The 12,154-nt window shown below is 46.2% G+C and overlaps 1 protein-coding gene and 1 pseudogene across 2 annotated transcripts in view; both read right to left on the bottom strand.

Moving 5' to 3' along the window:
* Positions 1-12,154, bottom strand: part of LOC310774280 (putative ATP-dependent RNA helicase DDX4) — a gene marked incomplete at both ends in the record, with an annotated part of 249,099 nt that overhangs the window by 179,663 nt on the left and 57,282 nt on the right. The gene's annotated exons all lie outside the window — the stretch shown is intronic.
* Positions 4,572-7,985, bottom strand: LOC310774089 (ubiquitin conjugation factor E4 B pseudogene; annotated as a pseudogene). The gene has a single exon. The product of its transcript is annotated as a ubiquitin conjugation factor E4 B pseudogene (transcript).

The following is a 12,154-nucleotide window of genomic DNA, read 5'->3' on the forward strand; positions in this document are numbered from 1 at the left end:
GCCAATCACAGCTCTCGTGCTGGTCACGTCATGTCCGCGTTGACGCCGCGGAGGCACCTTTTCGAGGAGCTGCACGCCCCCCTCCGCCGAGCTGCGCTGATAGGATGGCCAGCTGTGGCGACCCCCTCGGCGCAGCCGGCGCTGGCGATTTCGCGCAAGTATAAAACCAGTTTTAGTTGGCTGGTTTGCTCAGAAATCTACATGATTATAACAATAGTCAGGCTACGCTACTACTATAGGATACTATAAATAGGGTTTCCCCTAGGTCCGCTGTCCAGAAATAATTAATTTTACGGAACAAATGTGTTCATCACATTCCAATAACAGTTACAAACTTATTTGTGAAGATATATTACATTATGGGCTATGATGCCATTTCCTTCTCGCTTTAGAATCTGCAACTGAAAAAGCTCAGTTTGGAGCACTGTTAATTCCGTTGACGAAAACTATAACGAAAAATGTTCGTCCACTACCTATTTTCACTGATTAACTCAATAAAAACAAAGCTGTGATGACATAAACTACGAGGAAATATATTGACATTTTCATCCACAAATAAGAACTAGACTAAAATGTTGGAGGGACGAATTGGAAATCCAATCAGAAGAAAAGAAGTTAAACAGTTAAATCTGGTGTCTGTGTATTGCACGTTCAAACCTTATTACCATTTGACACAGGACTCCAACACAGTCAAAAAATAGCAGAAAAAATTAACACTAGTTTGGCGGGGCCATATGACGGGTCAGATGACGCATTTGCCCACAGTACTGGCTCTCGGTCCTCAAAAGAAACGTGACACCCTACCCATATGTCCCCTATGCAGCCAGGCGGTAGGCCCAGGGGGGTATTGAGATTGGGCCTTACACTCACCTTGAGGCCCCCCTCCCCCACACGCCCTGCCTGACGAGTGTGTCTTGTGTACACAAGCTGAAAAAAGGCAGCAGTTGTCAGGGTGTTGTCAGTGTCAGACACCCAGCCTGTAAATGTTAGGCTTTATGTCAAGTCACTGCACAGCAAAACTCTCAACTCAACCTTTATGAAAAAGATCGATAGAAACACACCCCGAATTTTGTAACTATAGGCGGACGCGGCCGGGCGGACAAAGTGGAGTTTTCAAGACTCCCGCTCACTTCCGCGAGCAGAAACCCACACAGATAGGGTTGCCAACTTCTTGAAATGGAAATAAGGAACGGGGGCAGTCCGGCGGGGTGGGGGGTGGGGCTCTAACTGTAATGCTTCGGCTTCAACCATTTACCCATTAATACAAGCAAACACACAAACCTGGTTTTGATCAGTTTTCTTTTCTTTTTTTTCTGTATGGATAAAGTTACCAGATACATTTTAAGAAAAACAATAAACAGTGCAAATTACATTTTTATATAATTCATCTTCACATTGGCATGTAGCCTAAAGAAATTTCTTTCAACAGTGCAAACAGCAATTTTACGAATAGAACAGACCTGCAAGAGTTTACATCATTAGTGCAAAAACATTTTAGATTTCAGATGAAATCTGAATAAAAGGAAATTTTTTGAAAAGTATGGATTTAGACTGAAGATATCTCTGATTACTGTAGCCTATAACAAGTCTTACAGCTGCAATAGCCTACTGTTGTAAGCAGGGTTTGTACAGCTTTTAAGAGGAAAATTCAAAATTCAAGCACTTTCAAGGTACCTAAACCAGGCTCTCGAAGCCTTTATTATCACATCTAAATATATTGACAATGTGAAAAAACAATGGCATTGTGATGCCTGGTGAGTGAGGAACTTTGAGTGCTCATGTGTCCTGTGCACTGTCCACAGACTCTCGCTCAGGCTGCTGTGACATGATACCGGCTACATAGGCCAGGGGAGAGGCAGCGGTGCAAGTGGACTGAGTGGAGACTCCGCTGCGGAGTTTACTCGCTCATACAAATAACTTTGTACTGCAGTGTCTCTCGAATACGAGACAAAGCACGTCCCGTATCAGTTCAATACGGAACATGCCTTTTTGTTTACAAATACGGGACAATTCCGTATTTTAAGGGACGGTTGGCAACCCTACACACACAGAGTATAAACTGGAATGATGCTTCCCGCATCGGCGAGGACCGCGAGTGTCCGTGCGGAAAAGTGACGTCAAATCAGCAGACACGCCCCTCCGCAAGGCTCCTGTGCGGACGGTTTACGCCTAGCCGTGCACACCCCGAATTTTGTAACTACACGGACGTGGATGGGCGGACAAAGTGGAGTTTTCAAGACTCCCGCTATGTGGAGTATTAAAGCTCCACACGTTTTCTCATCAGGATTCTGTCTCTCATTTCCGTGCAGCCGGGCCAAATGTCAAACGTGTTTCCAGCTTAAGCCCCCCTCAAATCAAATGTATTTTGCACGCTTCGTATGCTCAACCAGAGTTTCACAGGGGCCATTTTGTGTCGAAAATGCAGGGTAAACACAGGTGCAAGCAAAATGCAAATGAGGGTTTCCAACTTAAAGTGCTTTCTCACTGGCACCCCGGGTGCCCTCTCCCCTCCCCCCCACCACCCCCCCCTCTCTCCATAATTGGTTTACTGGTTGAACGTCATGATTTGTCACAGTGGTGTGCAACAGGCTCTGACTCTGTTTGTCATTTGGTGGGTGTACAGGTGATACCCAATCAGCAGCCAGGTGTATATAAAGAGGCATCGCGCACAGTGGACCCAACTGATCGGTGATGTCACTGATTACTTCTGTATGTCACAATGTAATGCATAAGTCATCAGCTGATTTTTTTTTAGTTTTAAAAGTCTTAGGGCCCTATCGTTGTATAGGCGTTATCGTTTGCGCAGCAGTATGCGCACCTCTTATGCTATCTTCCCTGCGTCTTAAGCTATCGTCTGCCTCCACCAACCAGTTTTGCGCTGGAATCTAAGCGCAGACACAGGTGTAGGCGTGGCCCAGGCATGTCCGTGTTAATACTGGCCTTTGCGCGCCTCAAATGCTATCGTCTGCATCCCGCAAGTGTCATTTTGCACTCTGGCCAAGATACCAGCGGCAGGTTCTGAGCATACTGTAAACACAGGTTTGGGCGTTTTCGCACTGTTAGGAAAAATGTCCTTGGGTGCGTGCAATTTAAGACCACCTAATAGCAGGTCTTAGCGCTCGAAACCCCACTGCGCCTGAGCGCACGCAGTATTCTCCACGCAGTGCAGGAAATCCTCGCTTGGATGCATTACGCATGGCATGGATGTCCCTCTCTCTCTACACACGCGCACACTCTTCCCTCCTCAGAATGCCACGTTGATTTTCAACTATTAGCTTACATTGCAGAAAAAACACACACCTTGATTTAAAAATGAGAATTTGTTTGTCATGCAGTTTTATTAAGCTACATAATTCCTGATACAAGTCTGTGGTGTCAGTTAGGTGTATAACAGATATGTTTTGAGAAAGTTGTGCCGGCCAGTAACCTCTTTCCCTGCAATTGCACGCATGGAAGATGCTTCTCCACAGCGCGGATGGACAATTCTGAAATAGGCTAGAATTACAATCTCACACATCCCTACCCTATTAAAGAAACACATATTTGTACATGTGTATGTAGCCTATATGAACGAAACGTCTAATTACAGTAAGCGCACATATACAGGGACATATATAACACCTTGGGGATATTATCCACTGCATAACTGCACAGCGCGGCAGCCCTTTGATGTGTTTCAAATGGAACATCGTTCGATCAGCATCAATTTTTGTTATCACCATTTTGTTATTAGTTTCTCTATATTGAATCCGAACTTGTTCATCCTCAAATTCTCTCTCTCTCCCTCCCCTATGTTGTTCTCTCCCCTCTCTCTCTCCATCTCTCTTTTCTCTCTCGCCCCCTCTCTCTCTCTCACTCTGACCGTCAGCAGGAGGAAGCTGCTGATGTGGCGCTGTGGCTTTTAAGGGGGATGGACCTGATCACACCGTCCAGTGACTTTTGGGACTAAATACGCCTATATGGAGGTGACGCCAAGCACAGCGGGCCGACACGCCCACAATTAGGGCTTTGCACGGCGCTATTCGGGTGCAAAACAGGCACTAACGCAAAATTATCGCCTTTGCGACGATAGAGCCTTTAAACGCCCTGGAAACCCAAATCCAAAATAACAGTAATTTAGTGTCTTATGTGCAGAATAGTATAAGCATCTAAAAGTATTAGACATTCAGTTTCATTCCATTTCATGGAATTCCCTCTTGTGATGTCTGGAACCCCAGCAGAATGTTCTCTTGTGATGTCACACAACCATTTAGAATGCCACCTTTCCCTACATTTTTTGTTTGGGTTTTTGTGTGTGTGTGTGTGTGTGTGTGTGTGTGTGTGTGTGGGGGGGGGGGGGGCTAAATGTAAATTCAGATTATTTTTTTAGAGACAGCACTGGGAGCACTTCAGCACATGCCCCCACTGTTTCAGAGCAGATAATAAAAATCGCAAAAAGGTTTCCTTTTTTCATCCACAATGCTTTTTTTAAAAGGTGGTTGGTAGTGGTGATTCTGATTCAGCCGAGCTGGTAGCATTGCTTAGTGATGGTTAGCAGGGCGGACGTCAGGGACAGGGAGTGTCTAGATAAGTCATCCTCCCTGTTTCTCTCTCCTCCACGCCTGGATCCTCTCCTTCAGTTCAGGGGCTGACTCCAGCATGCTCTCTGTGAGCGGCTGTCTGTTGAAGGGGTCAGTAGGGGAGTTGAGCAGGTGGCGCAGGATCATGGAGCGGTCCATGATCTTCCCTGAGGGCAGTATCACAGGGTCAATCATGAGTGTGTCCATCAGAGGGTCTTTGAACTCGTCAGGAGCATCACTGTCATCCATTTCAGAGTTCTTGGTGACTATCTCCTCCACCTTCTCTGATAGCTGCTTGAATTTTTCAATGGCAATGCTGGACTTGATACCAGCCTTCCTCATCTTGGAGATCACCTCCTCGAAGAGCTCTCGGCTGTATGAACGCTGGTCGTCTGCAATAGCTTTAGCAAAGCGGGCACAGTCGAGCTGCAGGTAGATATCAGTCAGCTGGTCTAGGAGCTTCTTGGGTTCAAAGCCATATTTCTCGGGGTTCTCCACCTTCAGGTCCCAGCATTTGGGCCCACAGAGCTGCTGGAGGTTAAAGTTCAGCATGGCTGCTAAGCGAGGCCCCAGCTCAGGCCTGAGGAAAGGCTTCTGGACCTGCTTAGTGTGGATACGGAACATGGCGACCGTCTCCCCGGCAAGAGCCAGGTAGGAGCGAGACACCCGCTCGTCCTGAGAGAGCTGGGACTGCCGGCTCTGCTGCTGCTCCCTAGACAGCTGCTTCCACTGCTCCTTGTTCTTCATCTCTTCCTGAACCTTGTGGATGCGCTTCAGGGACTCCAGGCTCTCGTCTAATAGGAAGGTGGTGTCGTTGATCAGCATGTTGATGTAGCGCACAAACTGCTTCCCAGAGTTGAACTCCTCCAGGAAGGTGTCATGGTGGCCAATGTTCTGCCAGAGACTCTTGAAGATAGTGCTGATGTGGGACCGGATAGTGAACTTATCGTAGAACTCACTGGTGGCACCAGTGTGCTCCACATCAGCGTAGAACTTCATAAGGGCAGGGACCAGGTGTTTGACAGACAGCGTGTGGTTCTCCATCATCTCAGAGAACCGCTGGGTGCGTGGCTCTACAGCAGGGTTGGTGACGAACAGCACCTCCACCAGCTTGGCAATAAGGTAGGGGTTCCTGATGTAGTTCTGGCTGCAGATGAACACCACCAAGAATGTGACGATGTCCTGGACACATGGCGCATATAAAACCTGTGGAGAATACTGCACAATGAAAAGTAGAAACTCAGCCACGTCGTCGATGTAGAACTCAGGCAGAGCAGCAAAGCTTTTGGGAATCTTTTGGTTCAGTGGCAGGGTAATGTGGGGGTATGCAGGGTCCACCATGCGAAGAATGAGCTGAATGACCGTACTGTAGAACTGCAGACATCTGTGGAGCAGGTTTTCATCCAGAAGGCCCGCGTCAGCACAATCTTTGGCCCGCACCAGTTTCTTGAGCTGGGTTTTGCTTCGCTTGAGCATCTCACTCATCTCTCGACTGGCCAGGGGAGAGTCTTTCCATTGGCTTTCACTGTTCTTCAGCTCCTCCACAGTCATGTTTAGCTCACGGATGGACCGCAACCTGCGGATATAGCGCCTGCAGCCTGGCAGGATGGACAAGTGGTGGGCGTGCAGTGTCAGGAAGAAACACTCGGTGCGAAATTTGGGTTCTGAGAACATGGTGGGATCTTCATGCAGCTCTGTCAGCCAGCTCTTGAGCTCCTCCATGGTGGCCTTCAGGCGGGTGTCCTCTGGGCTGACCACAAGGCGACAGCGTGTGTGGAAAATGTAGTAGGGGTCCACTGTCTCCACTTTGATCTTCATGCTCAGCTGTTGTAGTACCCATAGGAAGTTCAGCATGAAGCCGTCTGTCGACACCAGGTTGTCATCAGTCTGCATCTGGGCTTTCTTTACATTGCAGTTGACTAGAGCTGCCATGTAATTAAGAGCTAACTCACGAGTTTCTCCATTCAGCAAGATGTTATAAAGGACTTTGAACAGGTCACCCCTTGCTGACTCCAAATATTGCTGCAGAGATTGGCTGACCACTCGAGTGTTCTCCGTGGTGATGGCTGGGCCAGAGAAGTACTTATCTCCTACTTTGGTATCATCCTCAGCGAAGACAGACAGGCTGAAGAAGGCTCCCAGGTAGGACAGTCTCTGGATCTCTCTGCCACAAACAGGGCTTAGGGGTTTGGGACACCAGAGGGGGAGCGAAGTTACCAAATTGCACATTGGGTGAGTCTTTCCTATCTTGATTTCACAGAGCTCAGCTAATGCAATGAGGGGGGATTTGAAGTTGTCACTGTCAAAAGAACATTTGTTCACTGCCAAAGCCAGTCCATGAAGGATGGGAATGAAGATTTGTCTGAAGACCTCTTCCTCCTGGTGTGTAATGTGCACCAGCTCCTGGATGAAGCCATATGGAAGGTTCTGGCACAGCATATAAGGTACCAGCAGAGACTGCAGAAGACGGCTGCTAGGCTGCGTGAGGGTGCCTTGCAGCACGAGGGCAGCATGGGAAATACATTGAGAGCGAATGTTGCTGAGGAGCTGGCTGACACTCGGGTGGCTGCACAACTTGGGAGTGTTCCCCATGCCAACACTGTCAAAACACTCAATGAGGTAGTTCAGCATATCCATCTCTTTGCATGGTTCAATGGCGAAGCGATCGCTGGCTGAATTGCAGGACATCCCGCCTTCAGATGCACCCAGACAGGTGGACAGACAGCGGGCTCCAAAGGACACTGCACTGGGGGCTATGGGGCTGCTGCCGTGGCTGGAGGGCTGCAACAGTGTCACAATTGGTTGAGAAGTGGCATTCAAGCTCGCAAAGGGGTTGTGGACACGCGACTGGGTGGACATCATTAAGACCTCCATCAAGATTTGACCAATCAGGTCTTTGAAGTCAGGGAATACATATTTTGGGTTCTTGTGGAACTCTGCTGCCAGCAAGGGGAGATAGATTACATCTCTATCCTGCTCCTTCCATGATACACGGAGGATCTTACAGATGAGCTGCAGAGCCTGCTCTTCAGAGACATCCGAGTTGGCAGAAGTTTCCTTTTCAGCCAAGTTCCTCTTCTCACTGCGATCGCTGTCCTCCAGCTCCATGTTCTTTATCCCAGAGTCCACATCCACCTGCGACATGCTCTTTTCACAGGAGGCAGTGTCAATATCCTCTGGGCTCTGGGATCGGGCTAAACTCTGGTATTGAGTCTCCACGCTGTTAGAGGGGGAGCTGGAGAGGGAGTTCATGGCCTGGATGTCTCTCTTAATGCCCCGCCTGCCCTGCAATGCATCACATGCCTGCCTACAAAACCCAATGAATGGTTGACCAGTACTGAGAGGGGTACTAGGCTGTGATATCTGTACCGCTGCCAGTCGGGCAAGTCGCCTTCTGCGAATCTCATCAGCGCTCAACTCCTCCATTGTAGCTAGCTATTTCAATTTCTACAACTGCCTCGATGTGTGCCAGCCAGAGCAGCTATCTAACCTGCTGTTAAATGTCGATGTGAGCAAGAGTCGTCTAATTTATAGTCTCAGCAAGGAATGATTGATGACATCACTGATGTTGTCACAATATCCTTACATAATCAGTGGGTATGTATTTATGACATGACTGATGATGTCACTGATCATGTCATCATCTGCAATGATGTCATCAGAATTGCTCAAGTGACAACACTGATACAGACAGACAGACTGACAGACCCTCTTATATACACCTCAAAGATGACCATACTGTAAAAGACCCGGTAAGGATTATCGTCCCAATTACAGAATAGAAATTAAGTAGGACCTGGCTATTTGGGGTAAAATCCTTTAGTTTCTAAAAAGAAGATGATGGCAAGAGGAGAAACTTTGTATGGCTAAAATCAATAATAGCTACTTTGTTTTAGAAGCATTCACAATGAGGTTGTTGGCCTCACTCCATAGTGGTTGTACCTCCAATCTGTAGTGTGTATAGGGGGGTCGTTACTCTAAAAGAAAAATCACACCCAGGTGTTGAACTAAGTGGTGCAGGTGTGCCATATATATATATATATATATGTAAGAGATAATGTATATTGAGGCGGTGATTACGGGGGAAATAATGACCGACAGGTGAATGATTGAGCCCGACGCGCAGCGGAGGGCTTAATCATTCACCTAATGGGACCCATTATCCCGCTTAGAACACGGCCTACAACTAAATCATTCAATAATCTGACAAAAATAATTATTCAAATAGATTTTTTAATAGCGTTTTCAACGACAAAACGGTTTCATTCGTAATTGGCACACAAGACACCACAGCTGCAACTGGTTGGCCTAATTAGTAGTGTCTGCTGCTGCCAAAAAGCTCTTATCAACTGATTAATCCAGGTGTGGCAGAGCAGCGGTCGGTTGTCGAGAAATAATGACCGGTGAATCTTGTTGATTGACCAATCAGAATCGAGTATTCAAGAGAGCCGTGTTCTAAATATATATATATACATATATATATATATATATATATATATATATATATATATATATATATATATAGGCGTAGCCTATTGCAGAATCCTGCTGATGTGGCCGCTGTCCCTAACACGTTGTTTCTGCTAGTGTTTTGTTCTTAGCTTTGTAATAGCCTAATAATAATAATAATAATAATAATAATAATAATAATAATAATAATAATAATAATAATAATAATAATAATAATATAAAAAAGCAAGGCAGTGAATTTCAGGAGCGGGAAAAAGTAGCAACCACTAAAATAATAGTCTACACCGTCTCTTACCACATCTTACCTTCCTGTTCAAAAGCTACCGTATCTCCAGTGTCAAAAGTTCTCTTTTTGCGTCACCATCTAAGAACTCTATTACTAAGTCTGCTTTCTGAGCATCACTTATTGGTTGGAAGCTTAACATGGTTTCCATCTGTGCCTGCATGCCATTCCCCCAATTTCATCTCAGAGTCTAACCCACTAAACCTCTACCCATGGCATTCCAATAACAAATGGCAGCTTGTTGTCCCGTAGCCTGCCCTGCGGCTTGCTCTGCTTGGACTAGGCCGACAGTCTGCTCAGGGGCAGTGGCAGCCGGAGCAGGTGGTAGTGGAGCAGTAGGGGGTGGAGGAGCGGCACCCTGATTGAGGTGCTCCACAATTTGCCTCAGGAGCTGCCCATGCTTGTTGAAGTTCACAGATAAAACATCGAGCTGCTCTTCAAGTCAGCCAATGGTAGCATCCTGGCCCGGCCATGCAGCACTGATGCAACAGGATCAGGGAGGCCGCCCGAAGCTAAACTGGGAGGCAGGGTCTCTGGATCTTCGTTCTAGACCTTGCTTAATATAACCTTGGCCGCTGAACCCGTTAGGTTTGATCGTACTGTTAGATGATGTCACCGATGATGATGAGGTCACCAAGGATACCAAAGCTGCTTTCACACATGTCTGGAATTCAGGAGTTATCTAGAGGCCATCCGTATGGCGGTCTATGTGTGAACAGATTTTGGTGGCTCATGCGCGCTCCCGCGAGCCTCCTCCTAGCCGGAGGGAAGTGTACCCCCAGCCGTAGTGCCAGGAGCGGATTGTCCCTAGAGCTCCGTGAAGTAGCCGCTCAGTGAGTGCATGAGGACAGAGACAGAAACCCATCGTGACAGATTATTATTATATAAATAGTCGATGTGAATGAGCGAGCAAAAAAAACATCATGCCGTTTGGTTTCCAAATGAAGCTCAAACCTGCTCCGTGTGCGACAGCCAACATGTTTTTGCCAAACATTTTTGGACGCGAGGGTCGTCCCGCTTCCCAGTATTGGACATCGCTAGGTAGGGTATCTGGATCTGGTTGCGTTCATGCCTTTGATTTAACGTTTACACAGCGTTTGTCAAGATTCAAGGGCAGAACCGCAAATTCCAAGTAGCGTCAAGTCAGGCAGTATAAAACGAAAACTTCCGGGTATAACCTTCGCAATAATGGCAATTAAATAAAGTAAATGCACGTGTAATGTTTTTTTGTGTGTGTTTTGAAAGATACAGAACGGAGTTAAACTGGAAGAATATCTGCTCCCTTCGAAAAGTCAATTTTAACCCGTAGTGAGTCAACACTCTGATTTTTTGTGACTAAGTAATACATTTATTTTATTTTGAAGGTAAAAACGTCTAGCTTCCTGTATTCTGTATAATTCTAGTAGGTTTGATGCATTTTAGGACTGAACATAGCAAAGACCTGTTTTGTTTGTAGTGCTTGCGACTCGAGGAAATCGATGCATCTGGGCGTGAGTTGTAGGGTTGTTTAATTAATTACTAACGTTATGCGCAAACGATTATATGCCGTGAACGTTAGGCAGTTATCGCCCATTATGTATTTTTAGTTTTCACAACTCCCCATTGTGTGGTCATGCCCAAATTCCCCCACCCCCGCCCCCTCTCTACTTTACAAACTCTGCGGAGGTGTTACTCATATGAGAATGCAACATCCCTCATGTGTGAAAGGATACATTTCACGTATCATCCGGGGCAGGCTCAGTGGGGAGCAACCCTCACCTGATCCGGAGTTCATGTGTGAAAGTAGCACAACAGTGATGATGCCAGTGAGGAGTCGACACTGATGATGTCATAATTACAGTGAGGAGTCGACAGTGGTGATGTCATAATTACAGTGATGATGTCATCATTGATGTTTTCACTGATAATGACACCTGACACATGATGTCACTGTTGAAGGTTGGCGATTTCACTTATGATGTCATAATATAATGTGATGTCATGTTCGAGGGCTATAAGAGTCTACTCTGCCAGCTTCAGCCTGTTAATTCAGTTTGCGGTCAGCTTCTTCAACAGCCTACAAAGTCTTTATTTACCTGCAGCGTCTGTTGCTAACTCCAGTTTACTAAGAGTTTCAAGCCCTTCAAGCAAACTTGAAGTCACACATGATAGGCCACACAGGAGAGAGACAATTTAATTGCTCAGTCTGTGGTAAAGGTTTTGGTCATAAAGCACACTTGAAGAGACACATGGTAATCCACACAGGAGAGAGAAAATGTCTTTGGTCAGTCTGTGGTAAAGGTTTTGGTCATAACGGACAATTGACAGAACACATGATAGTGCACACAGGAGAAGAAAAAAAATTGCTCAGTCTGTGGTAAAGGTTTTGGTCAAAAAGGATCCTTGAAGACACACATGGTAGTCCACACAGGTGAGAAACCATTTAATTGCTCAGTCTGTGGTAAAGATTTTGGTCTTAAAGGAAACTTGAAGTCACACATGAGAGTCCACAAAAGAGAGCAAAACATTTAAAACTGAGCCTGCTGGGCAGCCTCTGACATTAAATGTTCAAAATTGTGATATTTCCCAAATATCACGATATTTCCGAAAATCGGCCCAATCCGGCTACTCCTCAAGGTTGTGTATTATGTAGAAAAATATATATCTCGGGTGGACCACCATGCCTGGAGCCCCGCGGACCACCAGGACTTCCATCTATCATTCTGACGGATTGTGGATCAAGGATTCTTAAAGACCCCCCTAAAGTCATGTTTCAAGATGTGTATAAAATACTCTCTACTATAATTTGTGTCTGATGGTTTTTCCCAACAAAAAAGGTCAATTATCTTGTTAAAATCCTTAA

The sequence above is a fragment of the Poromitra crassiceps genome (assembly GCF_964638095.1).
Source record: "Poromitra crassiceps genome assembly, chromosome: 3".
NCBI classification, from domain to species: domain Eukaryota; kingdom Metazoa; phylum Chordata; class Actinopteri; order Beryciformes; family Melamphaidae; genus Poromitra; species Poromitra crassiceps.